This window comes from Ambystoma mexicanum, chromosome 1p, assembly GCF_040938575.1.
Source record: "Ambystoma mexicanum isolate Mex_15411 chromosome 1p, UKY_AmexF1_1, whole genome shotgun sequence".
Lineage (NCBI taxonomy): Eukaryota > Metazoa > Chordata > Amphibia > Caudata > Ambystomatidae > Ambystoma > Ambystoma mexicanum.
Genome location: NC_090921.1, coordinates 733,714,808 through 733,742,461, shown reverse-complemented (window position 1 = coordinate 733,742,461; position 27,654 = coordinate 733,714,808). Strand labels below are relative to the sequence as shown.

Below are 27,654 nucleotides of genomic sequence, written 5' to 3'. Positions count from 1 at the left end.
TAAGTTCAAACTAGGAAACATATTTTAATTTAAATCAAAATGTATACCAAACAGAGGATGCCTTAAACCATGAGTGATGGCCAGTGTGAATGACAATGACACAGATGCAAGGCCTGGGACTAGGTATGTGAAGGCGCGCTGTGGTCCCCACTGGTCTCCTGGTGCCTTCAGAACAGGAACTCGTTGGGTTCCCTCCATGCCTGTCGCCCTCGTGGGCGCAGGCGCTGGTGCGCAATGTCGTTGGTGCAGGGCACCTGGTGGTTGGCTTTCATTACAACGGCCAGGCTGCAGGAGTCGGGCTTGCGGATGACTTCACACCAGTCTGGGAAGTCGACGGGGTGCGGGGTGCTGCGAGAGAAAGAACATGGAGATATCAGAGAGGGATCCGGCTGCAAGGTATCTTAGATCACACCGCAGAGGATACACTTGTATTAACGTTTATTTATTGATTTTCCATAACCCAGGCAAACAAACATCTGGATCTGTTTTAGTCCACTTTAAAAAAAAATAAGTGTAGGTGTTGATGCCTTTTATTGGACTAACTGGAAATGGTATGCAGAGATTGAGCAATGCATTAGCTTTCGAAGTCCCAGAGACCTCTTCATCAGATGGTGCAGACTGAAATGAGCAGGAAGGAAATGCAAACTAAGACCGTTCCTCCTGATGGTAAAAATAGGGGGATTTGAAAGCGAATGCATTGTTGCCATAATATTTCCAATTAGTCCAATAAAAGGAATCAAAAACTGCATTTTTTATGGTTGTCCATAGGCATATACTTTACTTTAACAGACTCTGTTAAATGCATGTTTGTTACTAAATCAGCAGGATCATACAGCCCCAGGCTTCCCCACAACTACCAATCCAATTTAAGGACCAACCTACTATAACGCTGAAAGAGCAATACAACTACACAATCACAACTCGATCAACAACTCAGTCAGTGTAGTTGGTGACAAGGCAATCTCTAATGCAATTCTTTGCAGAGTGTGTAGGTGATGGGAACTGCTAGCGTGCTACAGTATATCCCAATCCTGCTTCAGCCATGTGCCCAGTATACAACGAAAGTACATAGCAGATACCTAATTATTTGGAGTGTCAAGGAGGCAGGAGATCAGATGGGAAATCCACTTGATCGAGATATGTATGCTGGATTGAGTAAACTGGGCGACCATTTCTATCCAGTCCCCTGCTTACTTTATAGAACACTCCACCATCTGCCAAAGTATTATGTCTCAGATCCAGGCTTTCATCATGGGGAGGGGAAATGTCTATATCAGCCATCTCGCTAGTAGCAGCCCAAATGATTTAACCTTACTAAGGACCCTACTCTTGTCTTTTTAGGTAGTCTTCCCAGGAGGAACATCCTAGGCTCAGAGGAAAGTGCCCATCCTGTATACATTGCCAGGTACTTAGGAACCTCTGCTCAAGCTTAGATATCCCTGTGCAGCCCCACCACATATGAAAGCAATCAGCTCCCTGTCTGAACCTCAGGCAGGTTGCACTGACCTCTGTGCTAAACCTATAAATCAACCATGGAATCATGCATGCATGGTGCAGAACCTTGTATATTATAAACCTGAAGCAGGCCTTACAAGAAAACTCCTTTGTGTAAGTGGACATAATGGATATCTGTTGTTCCTCCACTGGGTCCCCTAAGTATGCCTCCCACTTCTCCCGTAATCTAGCAATCAATTTAGATATTTGTGAGCCTACATGCTTCTTATAATGCAGGCTATCTCTCAGGCTTAGAATGACCCAGGCTTAGATTGACCAGTGTAGTGCCTACAGGGTTCACATAAGGCCAATCAGGGAAGTCCGGCTAGGGCCCCCTAACTGCCACAGAAATGGCTGCATATTTCAGGAAGGCAATGAGAGTTTCAGAGCCCCATGACACACATGCATTACTAAAGCTCATTAACCACCCATCTTCATAGATCTGTCCAATAGTGGTGGCCGATCCAAAGCCTTTCTTATTATGAGTGAACCCTGTACTGCCTGCAGTAGGATCCGTGGAAAAAAACATATCTTTGTATCCCACATGTGCCGATTTATAATAAAGGTCCCTTCATACGGGGTGTAAGGGTGTGGAAGGAGGTGGCATAATTGTTGGCAGAGATTTTGAAGGAGGTAACATCATTGTTGGCAGAGGCTTTTATTAAACAATGAGGATTGGAGAAATACCTTCCTGACCCTAATACGAAGAGGGTTTTCCCTCTCTCGAAATAATATTCTAAGGAGTTTGTCAGGATAGTCCAAAATAAACAAGTCCACCATTGTGTCAAAATTACAATTTTCAGCCCTCACACTAAGAACCTAAAATAATGTGCAAGGGCGATCTTCTTCAGTATTAAGTTCTGTTTCAGCACTCAAAAACCAAGTTCCAAAATGGTGCAATAAGTAAAGTCCAAAAGGAAGGACAACCTTATGCCCAGGTTGTTGTGTCCACTGAGGGTCTTCTCCCCTTTTAGTGTTCAAGAGCAACTCTGCTCCCAGATTGTTGTGCCCTTTCGAATGTTCAATGAGGGTCTTTTTCTCCTTCTCTTTGGTTTCACAGCCAACCTGGTATACTCTCCTGCCAGGTGCTGTGGGTATGAAGATTGTTTTGGCTCTCTCTTCATGTGTGTGCAAATCCCAGACTCGCCTTAATTGTGGTCTTCTTGCTTTGCTTCTACTACAACTCATTTGGTATAGGAAGATTGCTTTAGCTCTCTCTTCATTTGGGTGCAAGTACCAGACTCACGTTGTCTTTAATTAGGTTCTTCTTACTTTGCTTCTAATACTCCTATCACTACTTTGTTGGTCACAGCCAACCTGGTGTATTATCCTGCCAGGTACTGTGACTATGAGGATTGACGTGGGGGCTATGGTTAGGTATTTGGGTGCGGGTACCAGACTCACTTTCGTGTGTCTTCCCTCCAACTAGCTGTCCTGCCAACTGTCCTATTTTCCCCAACCTCTCTGGAGGGCTTACTGGTGCTTCTCAGTTGTTCGCGGGTGCTCTGGGCTTCCACAGTTTCCCTTCACTGCTTCCATGGCTTGTGGCAGCTCCATGCTGACTCCTGGCTCTGAGTTGCGTGTCACGGCTTCCCCACACACTCCAGGCCTCCTGACCGGAAGGGAGCTCAGGATTCTGTCACTTGTAGCTATTTATCTGTGACAGAGCTTCTAGGTGCGCTCTTGCAAGGTGGTAAGCTTCCCGCTCTCAGTACTGCCTGCATCCCGTCTCCTCTACAGCTGCCAGCGTTTGAATCTCCTGCTTCCTCCTGGAAGGGCCTCTCTCTTTTCCCACTCCATCTTCCCATTTTATGAGAGGAACGGTACTGGCCGTTTTATGGCATCTGGTTTGAGTACCATGCTTCTGCAGAACCTGCCACTTTTATCCGTGCCTCTTCCTCATCTCAGTAGTGAGACCTTCACTCCTCACTACGCTGTTGTTGCTCTTTTTTGTCCCAGTGGTGAGGTCTTTACCCCTCACAAGGTTTTTGTTACTCTTCCTCAACCAAGATAATCTACAATCACACCAGGTCTCACTGAGCGCCTCTCACATCAAAAGTAATGTACTCAGGGAGGTAATTTCACCAAAATGCCAGGGGTAGCAGAAGTGACATCACATGACCCTTGACCTCTGATCACATTACAGGATGGATGTCATTTGACCCCACCCCCAAGTGACATCACATGACCCTTGACCTCTGATCACATCACAGAATGGATGTCATTTGACCTCACAACCAAGTGACATCACAGGAAGTGATAGCACATGACCTTTCACCCATTTACAAAACAGGAAGTGGCATCACATAGCATTGTTCCACTGTACACTAAGAAAAATATGGTTATGATATCACTGTAATATGATATACATTTCATACAAGAATGGATCACCATCAGTGTGTATAGGCCCATATTACCAAATTACTGTGAATGTAAGCCAAAATCCAACACAACAGCCTGTACTATTGTACATCACTCAGGCTAAACTGTAAACAGACAGAGCATCTGGAAGAGGCCTAAACCCCAGCGCGCAGACATCCAGTGCCTGCCAAGTGTCTGGCCGCAGACTGGAAACAGCAACTGACCAACACAAGTCCAACCAGAAGACAATAAGAGGCTGTACCACTTCATGTTTTTACACTTGGACAATATGCGCAGGGATTTTTTGTCAATAGTGCATTTTGAACCATTGTACAGCAACCCACTCCCGCCAGTCACCCAGAGCCTGAATATCCCTCAACAATTTCACCACAGGCACCACACCATCCACTGTGAGTCGCTAAGGGCCCTCCGTCGACAGCTTTAAATGTCTGACACCCACTCCCGCCCGCCAACACCTTACATATCCAATGCCTTGTTCCAACACCTTCATGTTTACATAGTGCCACCCTGCAGCAACTTAAGTCTCCAGCATTCTCCAACACCATCACCCTAAAAAGAAATAGCAATTGAAGTCCCCAGTATCCTCCTTCAACACCCCAACAGTGGGAGTCTAAATTGCCCTCCTCAAACATCTAATATCTGTATTCAATAAATGTCAACTCTCTTACAACGTATTGCATCTCAAACACTCTCTCCCAACATCTGTATGTCACTAGTACAACACCTTAAGTCTCCAGTACCAGCCTCCATAACATTGAGGCTCAAGCAGACACCTCAAACCCAGAGCTGTGCCAGTGGTTATGAATTATTTGAAACCTTACAGCCATCCCCTTTCTGTTTTGCTTATTTGGTAGCTAGAGGGGGAAGGGTGTGTTGCGGGTCACAGTAATTGCATGTTTTACAGCCACACAACATCACTCCCAGAAAAGGCCTATTTTATTCTTTTCTTTGGTCTTTTAGAGCTTGCTTAATGCCAGTATCCTCCAGCTTATTAGCACTGGAACAGGAACCAAACCCATGTTGCACTGCATCCTCTTGTTCCCAAAGCAAGTATGTTGCCTTCCAAAGATATCTTTTTTTTTGCTTAAGGAAGCAACAGATGGTTTACTTCAAAGGCGCCGGGTAACTTCATGGAAATTAATTATCTCACCTTCGTCTATCTGTGCCTGTGATGCAGGTCTGGCGGATCTAGGTAAGGTCACACAGTGCCCTGGCAGGATTGGTGGCAGAAGTCACTGAGGCACACCTCTCTCATCACAGGCGCAGTGGCACACAGGATGTGCAAAGCAGACAAGGAGAAACACTGATGAGATTTGTGTTCATACTGTGCTGTCATTGAGTACTGCAGGCTGCTCTTACCCATTCCCAGCTAGCTAGACCTAGCCCCCATATCCTTTCTGTTGCTAAAGTACTGGGTATGAGCTGCACATACAGCCCCGCCTCTGAACCTAACCATTCAGGCATTCTTCACTAATGGACTGCCAACCGGTTAGTGATGATGGCTTCTTGGATTTCCTAGATCCTTAATATTTCTCCAGCTAACGAGATCTCGATTCAAGGTGAAAGCTGTGGCACATTTAGCTGCATTTGCAACTGCTTTTTTCAGTTGCAACACTGATATCTGCTCTTGGCACTGCCTCTTTGTCCAGTGGCCCAGGGGTCGCAAAGACAGGTCTATGGGGGGATCCAGGGGTAGCAGCTGCTACCGCTGGCAACCCCCAAATGACGTACCTGCAAGTACTGATAGATTTAAGCATTGAATCGTGTATTTGTGTATTTTTTCAAATTGAACATTAAAGGTGACAATTAATCACTCATAGAAAAGAAAATAGATAATCAGCCAACACGTGTTTCGAGCTGTGCTCTTTTTCAGGGATGTTACTTAATAGATCTTTGCTTGATCGGTTGAACATTACATTGACTTCTTGTCATATATGTACAAGTTTGAAAATGTCAGATGACTTGCTTTTTCATGACTGATTGTCACCTTATATTTAAAAATTTGAAAAATACACAAATACACTCCTCAAAACTCAAATCTATCTGTATATGACTTTTGGTTCTTAAATGAGAGGCGCTCAGTGAGACCTTGGCGGTCATTACGAGGAAGCCGGTCTGGGAAAAATGCTGGGAAAATGTAGAAATACCGGGTCTGGCATTTTCCCTGCACTGGCTTACTCCGAGTTTACCGGTAGGGGCAAGGCCTGCCGGGAGTTTAGGCCCTTACTGGCAAAGAAATGCCCCTATCACCGACACTGTTACTACCGGTGTCAGTGATATGGGCAAGCCCATTCCATGGAGTCCAATAGGACTCCATGGAATGGGAACTTACTGTCGTTGCCGGCACCCGTAATATCCCGGTAACACTGGGATATCAGGCACTGGTAACGGTAAGGTGAGTTTGCCTCTAGCAGTCCGCCGTTTCTCTTACCTGCATCACACCAGGACACTAATAACCCCTTTTTTCCCTCCTTCACATCTACCCTCCCAACACTGTATACATTCCCCGCTTAATAACATGCACTATATATTAATATCTATAAACAACTAAACCTTTATACACCTATAAATATACTATTAACAATGACACACAGCATATAGATATACAATTCATATAAAAAAACACCAACTATTCACATTATGACATTATGTTATATGGGGTGGCTGCAGCAGTTAGCCATCCCTTTTCAATACCTTTGAGTGGGGCTGTCATTGGTGGTTAGGCGGTCTGCCCCCATGCTGAAATATGGGGTTGTTTCCCTCTGTCTACACGGCAGCCCTGCACTTGCTGGTCTATCGGGGTGGCCCTGCCCACCACATGGGTCCACCTGTTCGCAATTCATGCAATCTCAGATGTTCCTGATGACAGCCCCTTGCCCTAGGGAGCTGAGGTCACTGCTGTGGCTCTCTCTTATCTTGCGTGGTACCCCATGCCTTGGCAGACCATCCATTATCACCTCCCCTGCCTGCAGATTTCTCAGGTTTTCTTTGTCGGTCCTATACCTGGAGGGCCAGCCACGTCATACCATTCTATTCTTCTCTGGGTGGGCCTCAATCTCTGCTGCGTGACCTGCTGTGCTATTTCGTTAGACTGCGTCGCATTATCGTGGGGACATTGCTGTCATTCAGCACCGTGCCCATGGTGTGCTGCGAGGTCGTGCCTCTACCACCCCTCTCCATTGCGTGTGAGCAGAGGCGTAGACAGGTTAGGGCGTTAGGGCCTGAGCAGTCAAGGCCCATCCAAAATCTGTAAATGCAGAAGTGCTGTGTGGGCATTTACAGATGTTAATGTCACTGTGGTGGGCCCAACTACGTTAACTTCTGGCCTTACTTGTTAGACAATCCTGGCTACGCCTCTGCGTCTGAGTGGTGCACGAGATGGGCTGCGCATTTCCCGGAGCTCTGGCCGGCATGCCTGTGCTACCTGCTTCACATGGGCTGCTTGGACCTTGGTGGCCAGACTCCAGGCCTCACTGTACCACCCAACAGGGTGAGGCAGACTCCACCTCCTGCCCCATTACTCAGCGGGGCAAGCCGACATGACCGCACAAAACTTCTATTCACCCCCTCCCTGACGTGACGGGTGGTCTTCTGTCACTGTCTCTACACCGCAATGTCTTCTCTTCTGGGCCCGCCCCGCGGACCTCTGGGCGGGCCGACGGTGGCACAGCCGGGTTGACCGGTTCGCACCAACCCACGCACGCGACCCGGACTTGGAGGCTCTTCCGTCACCCAGACTGCATCATGCATGCATTCCGGGTGGACTGTCAGCTCCTTACAGCTCCGTGGGTCAAAAGCTGCTCCAGGCACGCAGCCCAGGTTAATGGTAGACACCAGGTCGCTTACCAAACGCGGCCTGGTCGTCATCAAGTTATCAGGCCCTGCGGGCCACTCGGGGCTATGCCCCGTCCCGCCCACCCCCCCAAAGAGCTGCTGTCTCTTCTGCATCCTTGTCTTCTTTTTCCAAAGGTCTCTCTTTTTTTTAATTCTTTTTTTTAACATTTTCTTGTTTAAATCTATCACTTCCCCTGCTCTGCCTATTCATGGGCAGGGAGCTATGTTCTGTATTTTTTCCCCCCTCTTTATTCTTCAACAAAACCTAGTTATTGCTGCCACTCTGACTGCAAGGAAATGTTGTAATTATATGTGCATGAGAAGTTATACCAAACCGACGCCTATCAAAACATCCAGTTATGTGTGCGAATGCACTACCAAACAGGCTTCAGCACCACGCGACCACTCCTGTGGCGGTAACCCGCTTTACAAATGATCACGTGACATAACATCACTTTTTTTGGAATGAAGGAAGCTAATGTAAATGCATTTTGCATTCATATGTGTATGTTCATTGATGTTGTTGTCAATATTATTCTTTGATGTAGTCCCCTTTCTTTGCCCAGTGTTGGTCTTTTCACACTGCTGCAGCCCTTGCACTTACTCGTCGCAGCATCCGACTCCGAATGGGTTCAGGCAGATACACTCGTAGCAGTCCTTGGTCACCCAGGTCTCCCCGATGCCATACTCACGCCCTTTGTGCTGGCAAACCCCTGTAAGAAAGAGAGAGAGAGAGACGCTCAGGTGAGGCAGCCAGTGGGTTCATCGCCCCGCTCCACATATCTGCATCGACCTTCAGATCACAGGCTGACATGCCTACAGCATATCAGACCACAGGCTGACATGCCTACAGCATAGCAGACCACAGGCTGACATGCCTATAGCATAGCTCAAAGGATTCTTGGTCCGTCATCTGTGTGTCACCTTTAAATCACAGGTAGCTCAAGGGTCCTAGATTGATAACATGCTTACCAGTGTACCTGCTAAGGGCCACACCTTCTATCAGAGCAATGAGAGATGATTTGCTTTGTGGCATCCATTGTCTAAAGGGTCATTGCATTAAGCGCATCAAAGGCCACGTGCTCATGTCACATTCTGCCCACTGCGCGATGGATGCTTCACACCATGTGCATTGGCGCGCATCCTTGAGAAGCGACCCGGGTAAGGTGCTTCGGGACCCAGCTTTTGGCGTTTTAAGAGCATAGCAGCCGCCATTGTCAGAGTCATGTAGGGGGAATGGGAGAGAGCAAAATTTGGTCTGCACAAATAATGTGTCCCTCTGGTGAAATTGAGTTGTCTGGCCCACCTATTGGTGGGCCCATCAACACCCTGACCCTCCTCCAATCAACAAACTGACTAACAGCACCCTAATAATTTAAGTGCAAAAAGACAATTCACATTGTGTGCTCAAGAGAAATAGTCCAAAAACCGATTACTCTACAAAAAACTACAGAAATAACACTTGAAAAAATACCATCATCCTATCATTCCACATTCTGTACTGTGATGTAACCAGGTAATACTTGACTTCAATCCCTAGACCTTGCTTTAACAGACCACTGGGGTACATCCGTCCAATCTAACCACTTGAAGTTACCCAAGATCAGAGCCCCCCCCCCCCCCCAGCATTGCGTGAAACTGCTCAACGGACGTGGAATTAGGGTGCCCCTGTCCTGGAGTCATCTTGTACCTTGGACTCATGTTAACGTTGTGTCCGAAAAGGGGGGCCCCGGGGAGAATGCGAAGCATTCTCCCCCCCCCCTTGTTTTGGGCGCTGCACAGCTGGACTGCACATAGAGCGCCTCCGGGGTTATTTAAGGGGTCAGGGAAGGTTCGAGAGCAGGTGACCGTTTAGGACGTGCGTTTGTCCAGGTCGCCTGCTCCCGAGCCTTCCCTGCCTGGGCTCATAGTGTAGTGGTTATCTGAGGTGAGGTAGGGTTTGGGTAAGGAGTAGTTCATGGTGGTCGGGTAGGCATAGTTAGGCTTTTCCGTATAAAAAAACAATATATATATTTTATTTATATGTAGTTGGGTGTACCGTAAATAAGGTACGCCCATCCTTACCAGAGCTGCACCTTCCCAGCCGTAGGGGTGTTGCAAGTTCCGTTTCTGTGTCGGTGGGTCATAGCAGTGCTGGGAGGCTTGTGGTAATTCGTGCCGGTTCCAGTGTGGCGTGAGGGCAGGTTCTGGAGGGCGTGGGCTCAGCCTAGTCTTTGGTAGGACCCGCAGGGTTAGGGCGTGCAGGGTCTGTAGGCGCCGCAGCGGTTGAGCGCGGTGTCTCGGCTGCGCGGCAGAGGGGCATGCCTGCCTTGGGAATGTATTAGTGGTTAAGGCTTCCAGCAAGCCTCTAGGCGGTGGGTGCCCGGTAAAAGGGCCATTTTAGGGAAACATTTTGTGGGGGCGAGGGAGCAGCGGCCAGGAGTCCCAGGGAGGTTTGCTATCTGTCTTCTGAAGCCGTTGCATCGCAGTTGCATTCGGTGATGCTGCGCGGCCGTGAGGGGGCAGTGTGGAGCCCTTAAAGGGCGGCACTTGTGTTTGTCAGGGGAGAGAGCAGTGTTACTGTCCGCAGGTGGAAGAGCTGCGTCCAGGCCATAAGGAAGTGACTTGTGGGTTGGCGGCCTGGGCAATACAAATAAAAATGAAAAAAAAATATGAATAGGAAAGGGAATTTAAACATAACGGTAGAGGTAAAAGTGATATCAGTAACATAAGTAAATATCAGGTGTTAAAGTACAACAGGAGGCTAAGGTACCCACAGAGTTTGGTTTCCATCTAGCTCCTCGGGGCTTTGTTTTTAGGGGTTGAGGGCAGAAGCCTGCTTTTGCACCCCCCCTTTTTTTTAGGGCTGGCCAAGCAGGGAGAATATTTTGGGCACGGGGGCCATTTGGAGCAGGCAAGGGATAATTTCACGCAGTGTGGTGGCACTCCTTCAGGAGAATGGTGGGCCAAGGGGCTAAGAAGAAGAGGCTTATCGATGCCCAGGATTTGAGGGAGGCCCTGGCAATTATAAGCAGGGCGACCCAGGCGCAGCTTGAAGGGGCGGTAGGGGAGGTTACGGGTGAGAAGGAGGATGGTGGGGGGAGGCCGCAGCGGAGAGCAGCGCAGGCGGGGCTCTGGCGGCAGTAGTGGCATGTATACCTGCTGCCGGTAGAGGGAATGTTTGGGAGAAACGGGGCTGGAGGAGCACGAAGGAGATGCCCAGGAGGGCGTCCAGGAGAGTAGGAGAGGTGGGGAAAGGTTCAGGAAGGGTTCTTGGGGATAAAGACATGGCAAGGAGGTGCAGGGCAGGTAAGGGGTGAGGATGGGGGTGCTGGGGTGCAGTAAGGAACAACAGTACGGAAGGGTAAGAGAGGAAAATACCTGCAGAAGAGTGCAGGAGGGAGGAAAGAGCAGTCCCCTTCAAGTAGCGAGGAAAGGGAGAGGCGCGGAAGGGCCTCCCCGGCTAGGAGGATTTCGGGTGGAGGCCATAGTACAGCCCCCGCTGTTCCAGAGGTAGAGTTGGGAGTGGGTTTAAGAATGGCCCCTCCGCAGGAGACAAGAGGACAGACTGGAGGGCGCAGAATGGCTCCTCGCACGGAGGATTGAAGGGTGGAGTAGAGGACCCATCGCCCGAGAGAAGAGGACCAGGAAGGGGTTTCCATGGCACCACTGAGAAGACGCCGAAGGAGTGGCGGGGCGGTGCACCCTGGGCTCACGAAAGTAGGATCTGCACGGCCCGAGCATGTGCTCACAACAGTCATAGTATTACATGGGGGATGTTGAAGGGGTAGAGGAATACGTGGGGCATTGGGAGGATGAAGGGTAGAGTGTTGTAAGGAGAAGGGATAGGGCGAGAAGGGGTTTAAGGTGGGAAGGTGTAAGCCAGGAGCAAGGGGGCTGGAGGGCAAGAGGTTGGGGGAGGGAACTGGCTGGGTGAGACTGTTGACATGTTTTGTCCCCACAGCAGGAGCCCAGTAAGGAAGGAGATGAGGAGCTGAGGCCAGGCTGAAGTCGGGAGACGGTGGGGCAGAAAGAGGTGAGCGGGAAGGGGAATGGTCAGCGGCAATGCATAGGGGGGACGCGAGGTTGGAGGCAAGAAGGGTATGGGGAGGGGGTCCAAGGGGCAAGGAGAGAGTTTGGCTTGCAGGCAATCAGGGCCTTGGTTGTGGAAAAGAATGTTTCTTCTGTGAGGTGCAGACATACAGGGCGATTGAGCCCTTGGCAACCGAGGTACAAGTTCCAAAAGAGAAGGATGCAGAGGGAAAGGGAAAGGAGAACAAGTTGTCATACATGGGCATTACGAAACAGTTGGGGGCACATTTGATGACATCCATAAAGGATTAGATATGGGCAGGGGAATTTGTGGACGTTTTCAAGCTTCTACATAGGGAGATGAGAGCAAAGGAGGGTTCTAAGGAGGAGGAGAGGGAGCTGGCTGCGCGCGCAAAGGTGCCGGTGTCGATTGAGAATTGGACGTTGGATTTTATTATCTATGCAAGTGTCTATTGTGATAAATCCCAGAGAGAGGTGTGGCTCTGTTAAAGTACATGGATGTGATCAGAAAGGCATTCACGAGTTTAGGGGGCTTCACGTGGGTGTGTTATGATAAGGAATTTAGGGCGAGGATGGCAAAGGACAGCCAGGAGGTTTGGGGGGAGATCGACATGGATCTCTGGCTGCAGTGGATGGCGCTGACGAGGCTAGCCCCAACGTTACACACAGCGAATGGCTTACCAGTGCCTTACCGGCCCTTTTTTGGTCACCCCACCCATGAGGGGCGGGGGTAGGAGGCAGAGGACAGCCCTCAGAAGCATGTTCGGCGTTCAATAAAGAAAGCTGCACGAGGACAATGTGCACATTTAAACATGAGTGCAGCAGATGAGCGGGTCGGCATCCGATCACGCATTTCTTTCAGGCAGCGGACAGAGGGGAAGGGCGAGGAACGGGGTAAGGAGGTGGGGGGGAGGACTGTATGCCAGTTAAAGTTGGGGTTTCTGTACGTGGGGGCCTCAGTTTATCAGAAATGGTGGGAGAGCGCAAAGGTTGGGGTGAGGTTTGGGGGCGATCCCAAGCGAGTAGGAGGTGGGTGAGGAGGGAGACATTTAGGTAGGGCAGGTTTGGTCTGCAGGGGTGGATGTAACTGAAAACTGATGAGGGGTGGTGGCCGTCATTAGGAGGGCACGGAAGGCTGTGGCAAAGCCCTCACGCTTGCTGCACGAAAAGGTGAGCAAGCTTTGGGGCGGACTTGAGAGGGCTATAGCGGCACAGAGTGAATACGGAGAGACTCACAGAGATTAAGCGGATATCCCAGTTTCAATTGTACGGTAGTAGCCCCGGCTCGCATGAGGTGCAGGAGACAGGGAATGCATCAGGGCAGGAATTAAGTAAGCACATCACGGGAGGAACTTGGCAGGTGAGGTCAAGGGAATTGCAAGTTCGGCTTGGTTTAGTGGCAGTATTGGCTGGGAAGGAAAATGGTGCAGTGGGGGGAATGAGGAGAGGTGACTGCATGGACAGGGGAGCGGGAGCGCCCCTGGTGCAGTGGGGAAACATGGTGTAATGGACACAAGGTGCTGGAAGAGCAAGTTATGTGGATTGGGCTGCATGGACGGGGGCGCACGTATTGGCCCCTGGTGCAGTGGCGGAGAGGAGAAATGAGGAGATGGGCCTGCATGGACGGGGTGCACGTGGGCCCCTGGTGCAGGGTGGGTAACATGGGGCGATAGTAGTAAGGTGATGGAGGGTGGGGGGCAAGTGTGAACAGGAGGGTAATAGGATAGCGGAGGCAGGAGGTCTAAGTGGGGGTAGGTGCATTGGTTAGAAGAAGGGGGTTAACGGTACAAGTTAAGGCGGGCCAGGAAGGGAAGGGTCGGGGGGTGTTTCCGGAGTGGGAGTAAGGAGTTGGTCAGGTGATGAAGCGTTGTCTGGGGGAAGCAGAGGGGTGTAAAAGAAGGGTGGTTTTTAGGAATTAAGCTTTGGTCGGCAGTGCTGGCAGCACGTGTATTAGGGGGTCAGGAGGAGGGGTTGGAGGAAGTGGGGAGTGAGCAGAGGTGGGGAATGTTGCCGGAAGGAGGTTGGCGCAAGGCACTGGGAAGGTAGTTGGAAGGGGACTAGCGGAGAAGGGGGGAACAGGGAGGCGTGCTGGGATAAGGGAAGTTGAAGGGATATAAGTAGAGATTTCCTGGGATGGGGGGCAGATTGGGAACGAGGGCAGGAACAGGGGGGTGATTTGGCAATGGTGAAGAGAGACTCATAACTATTTTCTTTTGCAGATGGGGGCTTGAAGGAGAGGTGAGTTGCCGTAGATGTGGAATTGCGACCAGTGAGGGGTTATTGGGGCTGGGAATGCGGGGTGTGGGGAGAGAGATTGGATTGTTTGAACACAACTGATGATGCAGTCATAACTGGGTTTTATTAGATAAGGGATTTAGAGGGGTCAATTTGCTGCCCATGTTGGCAATGGGAAGGGAGTGTCATGGGTTTTCGGAGGCATTTATAGTACAAGCAGGAGGTATGGCTTAGTAAATGAATGAGTAGTAGCTTTGCTATAGAAATAACAGGGGACCTAGCTGGTTTTTGGGAGTGGGGCTCAAGGTAAGGTGGCTGGACAAAGGTGTCGCCGAGGAGGGTTACAGGGGGACAGTATTGAAGGGGCATCGGGTAGGGCTAGGAGGAAGTTTAACGGGTAGTTGGGGATGTGGTTGGGGCGGTAGGGACATAGCTGAGTGAGGATTTACTTTCCAAGAGGAAGGGGTGCATCTATGGGTTTACTGGAATAGTTAATTAATTAGGGGTTGACCTGGGTGGTCCAAAACATAGTACAAGTTGGAAGTAGAGGTAATTTAGGAGGGGTGGGGTAGAAAGAACACCTCAGGGGAGGGTTTTTCTGGTGCCGGGGGCATGGCCCCTTTGGATGAGGGGGGAGGGAAGCACAATGGGGCAATATCACGGGAAAGGATGAGGGGGTGCTGTTTGCACGAACGGGATACCCCAGGGGTGCAAAGAGGGGGAACAGGTATTGAAGATGGAGGGGCATGGCCCAGGGGAGAAGATGGGAGAAAGCCAGAAGGAAGGCTGGAGAAGACGGTAAGGAGACAGTAGGGAGCAAGGGATAGGTATGCAGGAATTTAAACTGACTTACTTATTTAATTGTTGGGTGAATTGAAATGTTTAATTATTAATTTGTTTGGCAAGTGTTTAAAACAGATTTGTTAGTCTGTAAGGCCAGGAGCCAGGTTAGTGTTGATTTGTGAGCTTTGGCCTGTCACATTAAAGCAACCTTTTCCACTACAAGCGAGTCTGGGTGTTTTGTGCAGTAAGCCCAAATGGGAGCCCAGGGGGGAACGCAAAGCGTTTCCCCCCAGGGTTGTTTTCGGTGCTTCACATAGAGCGCCTCCGGGGTTATTTAAAGGGTCTGGGAAGGTTCGAGAGCAGCCGTCAGTTTATGATGTTTGTTTGTCCCCGCCCGCCCACCTCCTTTATCAGGGACTTGTAAGGGTGTGAATTGCTGGGAGAGTAGGGGTTTCTTATTGGGGTTGTTCATTTTTCCCCACATCGGGTTATCTTTGGCTTTTGGCAGGAAGTTATATGGGCCTGGGGGCACTAGTAGTTTTCGTGTGACAGGCTGGGGCATTAGTTGGGGAAGTTATGTTTTAAGGTTTTGTTGCTGATGTGTCAGGTCAGCCTGGTTGCAGGTCAGAGGAAGGAGGAGTGTGATTTAGAGGGTAGTTGAAGGGGTATGAAGTGTTTGAAGCTGGGGGCCTGGCCCCTTTGGATGAGGGGGGAGGAAAGCACAATGGGGGAATAGTGTGGGAAAGGATTGGGGGTGTTGTTTGCACGAACGGGCTACCACGGGGTGCAAAGAGGGGGAACAGGTATTGAAGATGGAGGGGCATGGCCCCGGGCAGAAGATGGGGGAAAGCGGGAAGGAAGGCTGAAGAAGATGGCAAGGAGACGGTAGGGAGCAAGGGATAGGTAGGGAGGAATCTAAACTGACTTATTTATTTAATTGTTGGGGGAATTGAAATGTTTAATTATTAATTTGTTTGGCAAGTGTTTAAAAACAGATTTGTTAGTCTGTAAGGCCAGGGGACAGGTTATTTGTGATTTGTGAGCTTTGGCCTGTCACATTAAAACAACCTTTTCCACTACAAGCGAGTCTGGGTGTTTTGTGCAGTAAGCCCAAAAAGCTTAACTGCCCTTAAATATGAGAAGACACTATTTCAAACTGTCAACTCGTTCCCCCGACCCCAATCCAGTGAGTGTAACACCCACCACACCAACCACACAGGTCTTTTCTAACCAAATCCACACATGTTTTACCATTGAAATATTCGCCCTAAGAGACTCCATTCTGAGGATTGCGAAATCCATGATCCAGTCCTCTATATTTCCAGGGCCAAGATGTTGTATAGGTGCAAGAAGGCCTCTGGATACAGAGGGCAAGGCACCGGTTTATATTTTGAGTGTGCTTCTCGAAGGTCTAAATGTGTAATTAACATTCACGTGTACTCCAAGTGAGAGTGTATCATGGTTCCCAAGAAACCAAGCAGCTGAGGCCTTGATCTAAACTCTAAACAGGAGCTTGAAAGTCTACTGTTCTCCAGTGGCTCCCAAGGCTGAATAGTCAGGCCAAGAGACCCAAAATGACACTTGTAGACGCTGGAGGCCAGAACAGGCCTGGAATTGCTTGTGGTCTTGCGCAGAAGGGATGGGTCTTGCACTTTGGGATGGACTGCCTCTGCCCAACCCTGATTTGCCTATGGTCTTTCCCTTCTGCAACTGCATTGGGAGGGATGCCTATAGAAAAAGCCAGTGGTGAAGTTAAACACTTATAGCTATCAACCTTCAGTTTCGCATTAGCTATTCTGAGTGTGGCAGGCATGCCCAGATGTGGGTCCCAACATCGCTCCGATGTTGCCCAGTGAGGCTGAAACACGGCTGCATTTGCTTGCAGTTTTGTGCAGAAGGTATTGGACCTGATGGTTTCAGCTGGGCTGCTCCTTTCAGTGTCAGACCAAGTCCGATTTGCATATGGTCTTTCCCCTTCTATATTGGCACGGCAGGCTGAAACACGATGGACTGGAGGGTTGTCTGGAGCAATTGCCAATGGTTAAGTTCAAAACCTTCCAGTCATCACTCTTCAGTTTTGTGTTAGTCACCCAGAATGGGATTGGTGTGCCCAGATTGTGGTAAGAGACCCAAGCATCACATCACTGATGTTGCTCAATGAGGTCGAAACATGCCTGGGGTTACTTGCGCCCTCTGGCAGAAGGCTTGTGACCTAGCAGTTTGGGCTGGACTCCCTCTTTTGGAGTGGGACTAAGGCTGTCATATGGTCCTTCTCCTTCCTAAATGGTGTGGCAGGCTGAAAAGCTTTAGTATGTGGAGTTGCCCATAGCAATTGCCAGTGGTTAGGATCCATTCATGACCGTCCAAGCTTTCATCCTTCAGTTTTGCACTTGCATGTACATAAACTATAAAATCACGATTTTAACCGAATAACACATACATTATATTTCAAATCCCACCAGGATTCACAAAAATAAAATAGAATGGGTACAAACTGGAGTTTATTTTTATTTTAACATACATGTTAAATGGGTAACATGTGTTCAAGTCTACATGCCTTCCTTGACAGGGGACGCTCCCTCTCACTCTTGACAGCCATCTTACTTGGGATGAGGAGGTTCTTGGGACTTCACCCTGGCAAAGGAGGATGGGTTCAGAGCAGGGTCGTTGAGCGTATGGAGTCGCCAAACGTCCACTACTCGGCGCCAGCCAACAGCCTCGATGTGGGAAAGGCTCAATTGGACCGGGCTTTAATAAGGCAGCAAGGCACGCACTCCTGAATGGATGAGCGGGTGTCTCTGGCGCACACATGCCACATCACTATACCCTTCTTCCGAAGATCACAGGTCTTGAGCATGGCCACGGCTGCGGTGCGGTGCAAAGTAAGGGGGAGGGGTGTAACCGAGCTTACTGTGGTCATGTCAGCTAAAATGAAGATTTAGCTTTTCTGCAGAAGAATGAGGCAGGCCTCCTGGAAGGAATGCTAGCACAAGGACTCTAAAGAGTTAGAGGCATATTAGAGAATTGATGTACTGCAGGTAAGACACCTCTGCGGAACTAATTTGGCAAAATCTTTGAGAGGACAGCGTCAATGGCCTTCGGCCAGGATAACGCCTCAAGGATAAAATGATCAGGAGGAGACTGCCAACCGAGGGTAGAAGGGTTCCATCATGTCTGCAAGCTTATTTTCCACAGTTGCAAGTTCTTGGATGTATGCCGCTCTACAATGGCATTCTGACACCTGTAGGCCCAAGCCTGTGATATCTGGTAGGCATCCTTGTGGGAACAGAGAGCGGCAAAGATGTGCTGGCTGGAAACATCTAAAGTTCTAGCCCATGGTTTTCCCTTCTGAAGCAGGTCAACCTATGATTACGCTACATTTCAAGCTGCGATACCTAACCCTCTGGACTCTAGGCGGGCGAACCAAAAAAAGACCTCTCTTTTAGATATCTCTGCTCACTGTGCCCAAAAGTGGTGGTGCACTTTGATTTCACAAGCAGACCAGATTATTAAGTGCCTCCCACCTTTGATTCCTCCAGAACAGATTCAAGCGCAAAACATCTGGGGGCAGCAGCTGGAGGCACATGCGGTCACTGATGCATCCCATAGCCCTCAGCATGCCCACATAAAGACTAGACTGCACATCGGTTTTCAGCTCTGCTTTCTTCAGATCTAGGATTGCAGTATGCCCTCACTTTCCATCATGCAATGGAACATGTGGAAATATTACTAACGAATCTTCCTGGCAGCTCTGTGTGCAGAGGGCCTTCCCTGCCCCCCATGTCACACTGGTATGTGGCGGTGAGATCAAGATGGCATCCCTGAATGGGCAGCAACACGTACACAAGGTGTCTAGCTTCTTGCCCACGCATCTCTCTCCCTTGTTCGCTAACATGTTTAGGAGGGCCAACCCGGTAGATGAGTGCGGTGTCCCCCTCCTCCCACCCAGCCACTCACCTCTCCATCCTCGCTGACTCTGGCAGAGGAGTAGGGGCAGGGCATGTACACCTCTCCTGCTAAGGGCCGAGAGGACAGGGGCAGATACCACTCCTCTATCACTGGCCAGCCTCTCGGTCTGGCGGCCCACCCCAGGCAAGGGGTACAGTGCACCTACTCTCCTCCCCATCTACCCCCAGCCCCATCCTTGTTGTCATTGGCGCAAGTGTTGGGGAGCAGGGCAGGGCATCGTATGGTGAGAGCATGGACTCTGCACTCCTCTCCTGCTGCTGGCATGGGAACCAAATGCCTTTTTTTTTCTTTTCACTTGCCTGGAGTTCGAAAGCATCCCGAATGAGCTCAACAGCTATAAGGGGGGTTTGGGGCCCGCCTCCTAGGAGCATTTGATATGGGTCAAAAGGGCGAATTTCAACGAACAAGAGGCTGTCGCAGGATTTATCTTTCGTTCTTCCTCCATACCCACCTCGCTTCCTATCTCTCATTCTCTTCCATCCTTCCCATCTCATTTCCCTTTCATCTACACATACAATTCAGGCATCAGATCTATCCCTCACTCCTCCTTTCTATCTATCCATCTAAAGTTCATACACCCATCCGTTCGTGCACCTATCATTCCATCCATGCATACATCATCCCATCTATCAAGGAAGATAGCTGAAGAGAGCTAACCGTTCATCCCAGATATCTGAGTTCCCTCTTGCGTGCGCAGGTTCAAATCCCAGAAGGACTGGATCAGCCGTTCATCCCTCCAAGGTTGAACAATTGAGCATGACTGAATCGGGTAATAGCAGCACCTTTTATAGTCCTTATACCTCCAGTGCTAAAAATGCTAAACAACAAATCACGTTCAAAACTATGTGCATAACGCACACAGCAATCCCTGGCCAAGAGCAGAATTCCTACAGAAGAAAATCACCATCTACCAACCAACAAGAACATTCAGATCGAGCAACGACATCCGCCTGGAATCGAAACCTTACACAAGAAAAAAACTCCCACCTGGCAGCAAAAGCTTGGAACTCCCTCACGAAAGAAATACGCAACATGAAGGATCACCTAAAATTCAGAAAACGACTTAAAACCTAGCTCCTCACTTCAGAACCAGAAGGAAACAAATGAAAAAACACTGGCACCTCCCTAATACAACAAATATCCACAAAACACACACCGGAGTAGAAATACCAGGGTGGAAGGGAGCCCAGCATACACCAACACCTGTGTAAAACCCTAACTGAGACTCATGTGACGGGACGGGTACCTAGCCATAGAAGAGGAAGAAATGACCAACCAGGCAACCTCCAGAGCCAAGGGTGTCCCCCTAGAATTAGAGGGAGGGGATCCCGCTCTAGTAACCAAGAGGTCATGGCAGGCAGACCCCAGGATAATCCTAGAACAGAGCCTATGTACACTCCCTAGTCTGCTCCCAGGGTTTGGAGGAGGCCCACCGATAACTTGCCCCGTGGAGGGAGGGGATCCTACGTCTAGAAAACCAGGGAGGTGAAGGCAGTCACGCCCCGTGATAATCTTAGAACGATTTTTATGTACACCCCTTATCTGCACATGGGGGTGGAGGAAGCATCACCAACTTCCCCTACAGGCCACCAGACAGTTAAGGAGAGCGTTTGGAGGAGGCCCGCCGCTAACTTGCCCGTAGAAGGAGGGGATCCCACGTCAAGGAACACTGGGAGGTGATAGCAGGCACAACCTTCGATAATCTAAGAAGCCACCCCTATGTAGACTCCTACTCCACACCTGGGGATGGAGGTGGCATCACCAACTTGCCCTATAGACCACTAAGCAGTTAATGAGACATGCCACAACTATGCATAGACCTCGGAGATTGACACACCATGGAACAACTGAATACTCAACATGAGCAAGTACGCGTAACACAGATGTCCGAAGCAAGGAGGTGCGATTGAATAACCCACTAATCCAGCTGCTAAAATCTCATATCTTTCACAACAGCAATCCGCACACAGTTCAACACTCAGCAACAACAAAACAACTCATACTTAAACTGACACAACAGCACACGACGGACTATCGACTCAGAAACCGCACCCATGCTCAGCGAACGGTGTTAACCGAACTGTAGCTGCCAACAACACACCGCAACTCACTCTACCTTTTCTCGCTTTGCCCTACTAACTCATCCTACCCTCTTGACTTTCAGATCTGCCAGAGTGCCAGGGGACCACTGTGGTGTTGATAGTGTGCGGTATAAATATCCTTTAGCATTAACATTAACATAACGTGATGCAATAATCAAACCTGCTTGAAAATAACCTAATTCAAAATTTTTTAATGAGTGCGTGGTATAAATGTCCTTTAACATTCAAATTACAAAAGGAATGGGCAACCTGTGGCTCGCTAGATATTTGCCACTACGGCACCCATGATCCATCACCATTGACTAGGCTGACAGGGGCTGACGGAAGTTGTAGTTCAAAACACCTGGAGAGACAAAGGTTGCAGAACTCTGCCTTAGAAGCAAGGGGAATCTGGCATGAAGCACTAGATGAAAACATGACTTGCGTAAAAATGAGACCTAGTCCTAGAAGGGTCGGAACATAGTTGGCAAAGGCCTTGGTCATATAGTTCACATTCTCATTCATTACTGTCGCCAACCTCGGCCCATTCATGTATTCAGGAAAATGGAGGCTGTTCTCTGTGAGAGAGATGACTGAGGGATTTGGGAATGGCTGGGAGCTCGGCATACCGATGCAGAAAACTTCACTACAAACAGGTGTAGCCTGAGACTGCGCAGCAATCACATCGCAGCACAAGAGAGTTCTGTATTATGATTGTTGGGGGCTAAGATTTTCTTGAACTGTTCACTAAGACAGAAAAACAATCGTGTGCCTCTGGAGTCGCCCTGTTTGATAAATACTCTAACAGTGTTTCACTAATGGCACTTTGCGTGTGGCAGATAAGGTGCCCCCTTGTTCAAGTGAAAGAGGCATTATATAACTTTTCAGGATGCAGATCCCTGGTGTCCTAAGACTATGAGCACACAATAACACCCCACTACTGTACACCCTGCTATGTTTATATAGCAATGCAAAAGCCAATCACTGGCCTGCGAACAGAGGTGCAATGTGCTGAAGACCACATGAAGAAAAAACAGACAGACATGAACCCACACACATGCGCATACCCCCCTCCCCGCCCCCCTTCCCTTTCTGCTTTACACGGGGGGAGGTCTCCCGTGGGGTCCTTTAGTATGGCAAAACCTTTAATGGGGTGGGGAATTGCCCTTTTAAGTTTGGGCTATTAGGTGGCGGTTGCCGAAACTATTGCATCACAGTACAGATATGGAAAAATGGCATATGAGGAGGGACACACATCTTGTAGGTGTTCTTTTTTTATTTGCCCACGCATTGACGGCCCACGGCCATGCAAATCCCTATGGCCATTCCCACCTATCTCCTGCCCATCTCCACCCAAAGCACCGCCTCATGAGAACTCTTCGAGCTAGCTTTATTCAAGCCTTACCGTCAAACTTTGCACTCGAAGTGCCTACCCGTGTTATTTTAAAGCAGTCTTCCGAGAGTTAATGAGTTAATTAGAGCTGTAAATGTGCTACTGGTGTAATAAACATGTCTAAACCAGCACTGCCTTCAGCCACTGGATTTATAAGCACTAGGCACGTCCTTCACGGAAGTCCTGTTAAAAACAACAAGCATTGGAAAAGCCAACAGATTTGGCTTGTGTATAAATATTAGGCATTTGACAGGTACTGCTATTAGATGCCCAGGTACTCACGCCATTTTGCACGTGCTGCTACCATCACTTGTAAGTTAATACCACAAGGGCAGTGCCTGGTAAGTGCCTTTGCCATGCCGACACAAAAGCCCAATCTTTTGGCAGTGTCAATGCTTGCTTAGACAAGTTAGTTCTTGAATATTCTGAACACATTACACCAGCATTAAACACAGTGGGCCTCATCACAATTTGGGCGGTAGCCCCAGTGCTATTACCGCCGGGGCTATTAGCGCTACCGCCAAACCCCCCCGGCGCTAATAGCGCCGGGTCACAGGTTTGGCGGAACAGTTGGTTCCCATTCCCCATTGGGCCCATTCGGGAATTCCTCATCCCCCATTGGGTCCAATTGGGAATTTCTGCACTATTACCGCCGGCGAATTTCCCACCGGCGGTAATAGCGCTGAAAATCGGCAAATTTGCTGCGGATTTGCCCCCAGCTCAAAGCTGGGGGCAAATCTGCCATGCCCATGATCTGGCGAACTCTAAAATGTGGCGGTAATAGCGCTACCGCTGCATTTAAGGGTTGCCGCCAGGCTCGTGATGAGGCCCAGTGTGTTGTTTCCCTGCCGTACAAAGGATCAACCCAAAGAAAGACTGCCCAAAATACCGTACAGAGTAATACAGACATGGTGACCGCTTTCCATGGTTCAAGAAGCTTCTGACAGGCATCAATGAGGAACCTGAAAATAAAACCCGGAAAGAAGATCCGGATAAGCGCAAGTGAAGGCCATGGATCCTGATCTTAAGAACATCCATGCCAAATGAAATTCAGGAAAGCGCTCCAGCAGAAGCTCGGAAATATTACCTTTGCCCCATCCAACTCTATCTGATATTGATATTGATATTTTATTTGTATCACGCTCATACACAAGTGTTTCAGAACGCAAAAATTAAGCAGGGACAACTCCCAAAATTTGGAGGGGCAACTCCCAAAAGCGCACGGCATTCTGGGAATGTAGACTCTCCTCTGCTCTGCCTGAGATCGAAATTTTTATGGCATCCATTCCTTTTTTTATCCTATCCTCCTTGATCTCTTTCGCAATTCCCTGGTGCTTTGAAGTGAAGTATTTAGCCTGTAGGCACTGTACACATTACCAATAAAATACAAAGTGCTTAACTAAGTAAAGTCCTGTGATGGCTGTGTAAAAGAGAGAGCACCAGGAGGGAAGTGGTGGGCCATGGACATCAGTGGTTAACTGTAGACACATATCTGCAATATTTGGAGGCGGGACCTAAAAAGGGTCTCACACAGCTTCAAATCCCAAGTAGCTAATAAAGCTTTAAAAGAGGAGTGGCCTGTGTAATTAAAGGAGGGACCTAACAGAGCCAATCAAGTTTACATATGTGCAATGAAAGGGAAAACATTCTGGGTTAAAAGATGTATTTAAATCTGGTGAATGTGTGTACAAAGTTAGACCAAAATAAATATATTCAAATATGAAACAGAAAATCAAATCAAAAGGGTTCCACCCACCATGCAATCACACAGTTCTTCTGAAAGACATCCATTATTCATACATACTAATTGAAGGCATTCTAATGATAATACTTTAATGAAATGTGTGACAAAAATCAAACAACCTATTCTCTTATAATTTCCCTTTCCTGTTTGAAAAATACAGAATTTCACATTTCTTTAACTGGTGCTGTGATTCTAAACATTACTGGAGGTGACATCTACTGGCATAGAGCAATATTGTCACTCATATTTTGAAAGAAATTAAGGGAAGGAGCTCAGTTGGGAGAGCCCTGGCAGAGTCCTGGCTCAAAGGCAATATCTGGAAACTGCCAGGTCTGAGCCAGTGCTAGCCCTGGCCCACTTAAAGGCATGGCAGTGCCACTCAGACCCCTTTGGTCCGGAACAGTGCCAGCTAGGCAAGCACCACTAACAACTGGCTTAGTCTGCAATGTGTTACTATGCAAGTTTTAGGTCTACTTGGTCGAAAATAGTTGACCTTTTCCAATTCGACCAAATTTTTTGGGGTCTTTTTTTGGTCAGAAATACAGGTGGAGACCCCATGCAACACCCCTCTCCCCCTGAACCCCCCCACACCGTAACCTGTTCCCTTATCCCTCCTCATATATTTATTTTATTTAATTTGACCGAAAAAACGATCAAAAAAATTCGGTCAAATCGAAAAGGTCAAATGGTTTGCGATCAAGTTTGCTAATACCTTATGGGCAGTGCCTGGCCAATGCCTATCCCATGGCTGCACAAAAGCCCAAACTGTTGTCGTTGCCAATGCTTTTTTCCACATTTTTGGGGGCTGAGATAATTTTTCCATTGAAGAAACGAATGCACTAAGGCACTTGCAGTCGTGTTAACTCGAAATAAACAACCACGCCATCTTAACCCAAAAGTTCCGACATTCAGAGCCCTCCTCCCCATAATATGAGGCCGCCAGCAACACGAGATCCAATGAACACAGCTTGCAGTCATCTGGTGTGTGCATCTCCCCGCTCCCCTAGGCGCATGGAGCCACGCCATTCACCAGGGCCCTTGGAGCCACGCCATTCACCAGGGCCCTTTCTCACCGCGTTCCCGCACAGGTGCACGCAATAGATTCATGCGTGGATTATGACATCTTACCCTTGGCGTCGAAGAAACAATCCCCTTCGCAGCCGGGGGCCAACCAGGCGGCACAGGAAGCGAGCAGCAGCAACCATGTTCGAGAATGAGACGCCGACCAGGAGGAAGCCATGTTTCTAATGCCCGCTCTAAAAACGCTTTTTTTAAAACCTCTTGACTGCTCGCTTACAAGCTGTCTATCTTTATCCCTTCTTCCTCGACCCCCTTAAGGATTCTCCTGGTCCGATATATCTCCCCAACATGTCCCACCCTGACAGTATTTATAAGCCCCCCAACCTATTGTCTGAGCACCCCACCCACCACCTCCGCCCTGTGCAGGCCCAAATACGCACGCACTGTGTGCTTTGCACGCACGAGGCGCCAGGAGGACCCCCTGATAAGACCTTTTCAGTGACAGAATTTACGGTTTATTTGCCGGGACACATTAGCATCTGAAAACCCCAATGGGTCGTGTTCAACATGTCGAAAAATGTCAGCGTAGGTAAATAAAGACGTCACGTGCAGCCGTTGTGGGCATGTGTGTTTGTGTGCGTGGGGGATAGGGGGCTGTTGGTGGGGGTACAGGCAGGAGGTGTAGCAGTGGGGGATAGAGGATCTGGGGGGCTCTATGTCATTTCATCGACAGATTTCCTTTCCATGGGTTTTTTAATGAACATTTTTTAACAAAAAAACTCGATTACTTTTTTCATTCAACATTTTCCGTAAAAAATCCCATTGGAAAAAAAACTGTTGATGAAAGGACGCTAGACCCTGGGGTGCGGGGGGCTGACTGCTACACTGGGGCAGATAGCTCATGTTCTGATACGCATGAAGAGCACCCCCTTCCAGTCATCGGTTCCACTGACAGCGGTAAGGTAGCTCAGTGGATTGATGTGCCTGTTGAGATTCGTGTTCGTCTGCAGGACATCGACTTCCTATCCCAGCAGAAAGTAGCAAGACGGGGAGAAAGTCTTCTTTTGCCATGGCAATCTGCATCGCTCAATGTGAGGTCAAAGAAGGGAGCCCCCATGCCCCACTCAGTCCCGGCGAGTGACATGAGCATCATAGCTTTATAAATAACATGATACTATTACCCAACTAAGCAGAACACATTCTATCGACCGCTTAAGGTTGAGGGTTAGAGAGTACCCCATCAAAGATGCAGGTTGCACAAAGATCTCTGGGAGTGTACATACCTGTGCACGTGGCCCCATGGCATGAACCCACTTAATTTGCAGAAGTAACTAACTACTTCAGTCACACACTTGTTTCTTAAGGAGATGCCAAAACTGAGTTCTCGAAACATGCTAGTAGGCCCTGACGTCTTTAGCGCCTGCAGTTTTGTATTCCTGTACAGACTAGGAATGCAGTATTACAAGTACCAAAATGCAATACAATCCGAACCTAAAAACCAGGACTGGTTAAATGTTTTACAGCCAACATGGAACCATTTCAGATCTCTGTGATCTGTCCTGGAGTGTACTACTGGGGCCTGTCTTCTGGGGTCTACCAAGAGGTAGACCCCAGAAGAAGCTATCTTCCACCTGTGTCTTTTCCTTTCATTTATTGTTTTCTTTTACTCACAGTTATATTTCTGTTTTAAAGGAGATTTGCTCCATGTTGGTCTTTTGTTTTTAGTTTATGGACCTACATCTCATGCAGTCATTGTCGGACACAGAGACCTGTATTTTTTAGTAACGTCCAAAAAGCCAGAGAAAAAAAAGACTGAATGGGAGATTTGGCTGAATTTCGGCTGTTCAAAAATTCTGAACAGCTGAAAAGTTCGACCAAATCCCCCCATTCGGTGGCAAGGGCTGCTGGGGTTGTGGGGGTGTCCCCCACACCCTCGCTCACTATATTGTGAGTGGGGGCTGCGAGGGATGTGAAAAAAGTTTTAAAAAACATTAAAAAAGGAAAGGACCCTGCGACGCCGGTTCCCGATCACGGAAGTGAAAGGGAACAGGCGTCGCAGGGACACAGCGAGTTGGTGGCACACAGCCAAGTGTGCCGCTACAAGGTAAGTAGGGGGGTGGGGTTGGAAGCCTGTGGCTGAAATTCTCTGGGGAGAGAAGACAAAGTTATTTTCGCAAACATAACTGTTGGTCTTTTCTCCCTTGAACATTTCAGCCACGGGCTTCCAAGCCGCGGGTTTCCAACCCCAATCCGTATTTTTATTTATTGGTGCAATACGGGTAGTTGAGATCCAGGGGTTAGAGGAAGATATTGGCAGCATTAAGAAGGGCCAAATAGTGCAGACAACTTGAATGAAAGATCGGATATTTACAGTCAGATGAAGGGCAGTGTGTATAGAATAGGGGAGAGGAGATCAAGGGATGGGTAGTTCTGGTTACAGGGTTGAGTTTTGACTTGTATGGATAGACCGTGGGCATCTGGGCCCGCCAGCACAAAGTCTATGAGCTGAAGGGCTGGAGGAGTGGGAAAGGTTGCTTAGACTGCAAGTAACAAAATGTAGGATTCTGTTGAGGAGTGCAAAGGAATAACGCGGAGATCCAGAACAGGCTTTAACAGTCGTCTAGGTGAAGGAGCATTAGGGTAGATGGAATACGTTATTTACCTGTAACTCCTGTTCTCCAGCACTG

General features: G+C 48.7%; 1 long non-coding RNA gene across 1 annotated transcript; it reads right to left on the bottom strand.

Annotated features, from left to right (window-relative positions):
- LOC138563455 (uncharacterized) lies at positions 1–25,296 on the bottom strand. Its single transcript, XR_011299483.1, has 3 exons — positions 25,076–25,296; positions 8,315–8,423; positions 1–348 (listed from the first exon to the last, which is right to left on the bottom strand). It is a non-coding gene; the product is annotated as an uncharacterized lncRNA (long non-coding RNA).
- Positions 25,297–27,654: the final 2,358 nt, after the last annotated feature.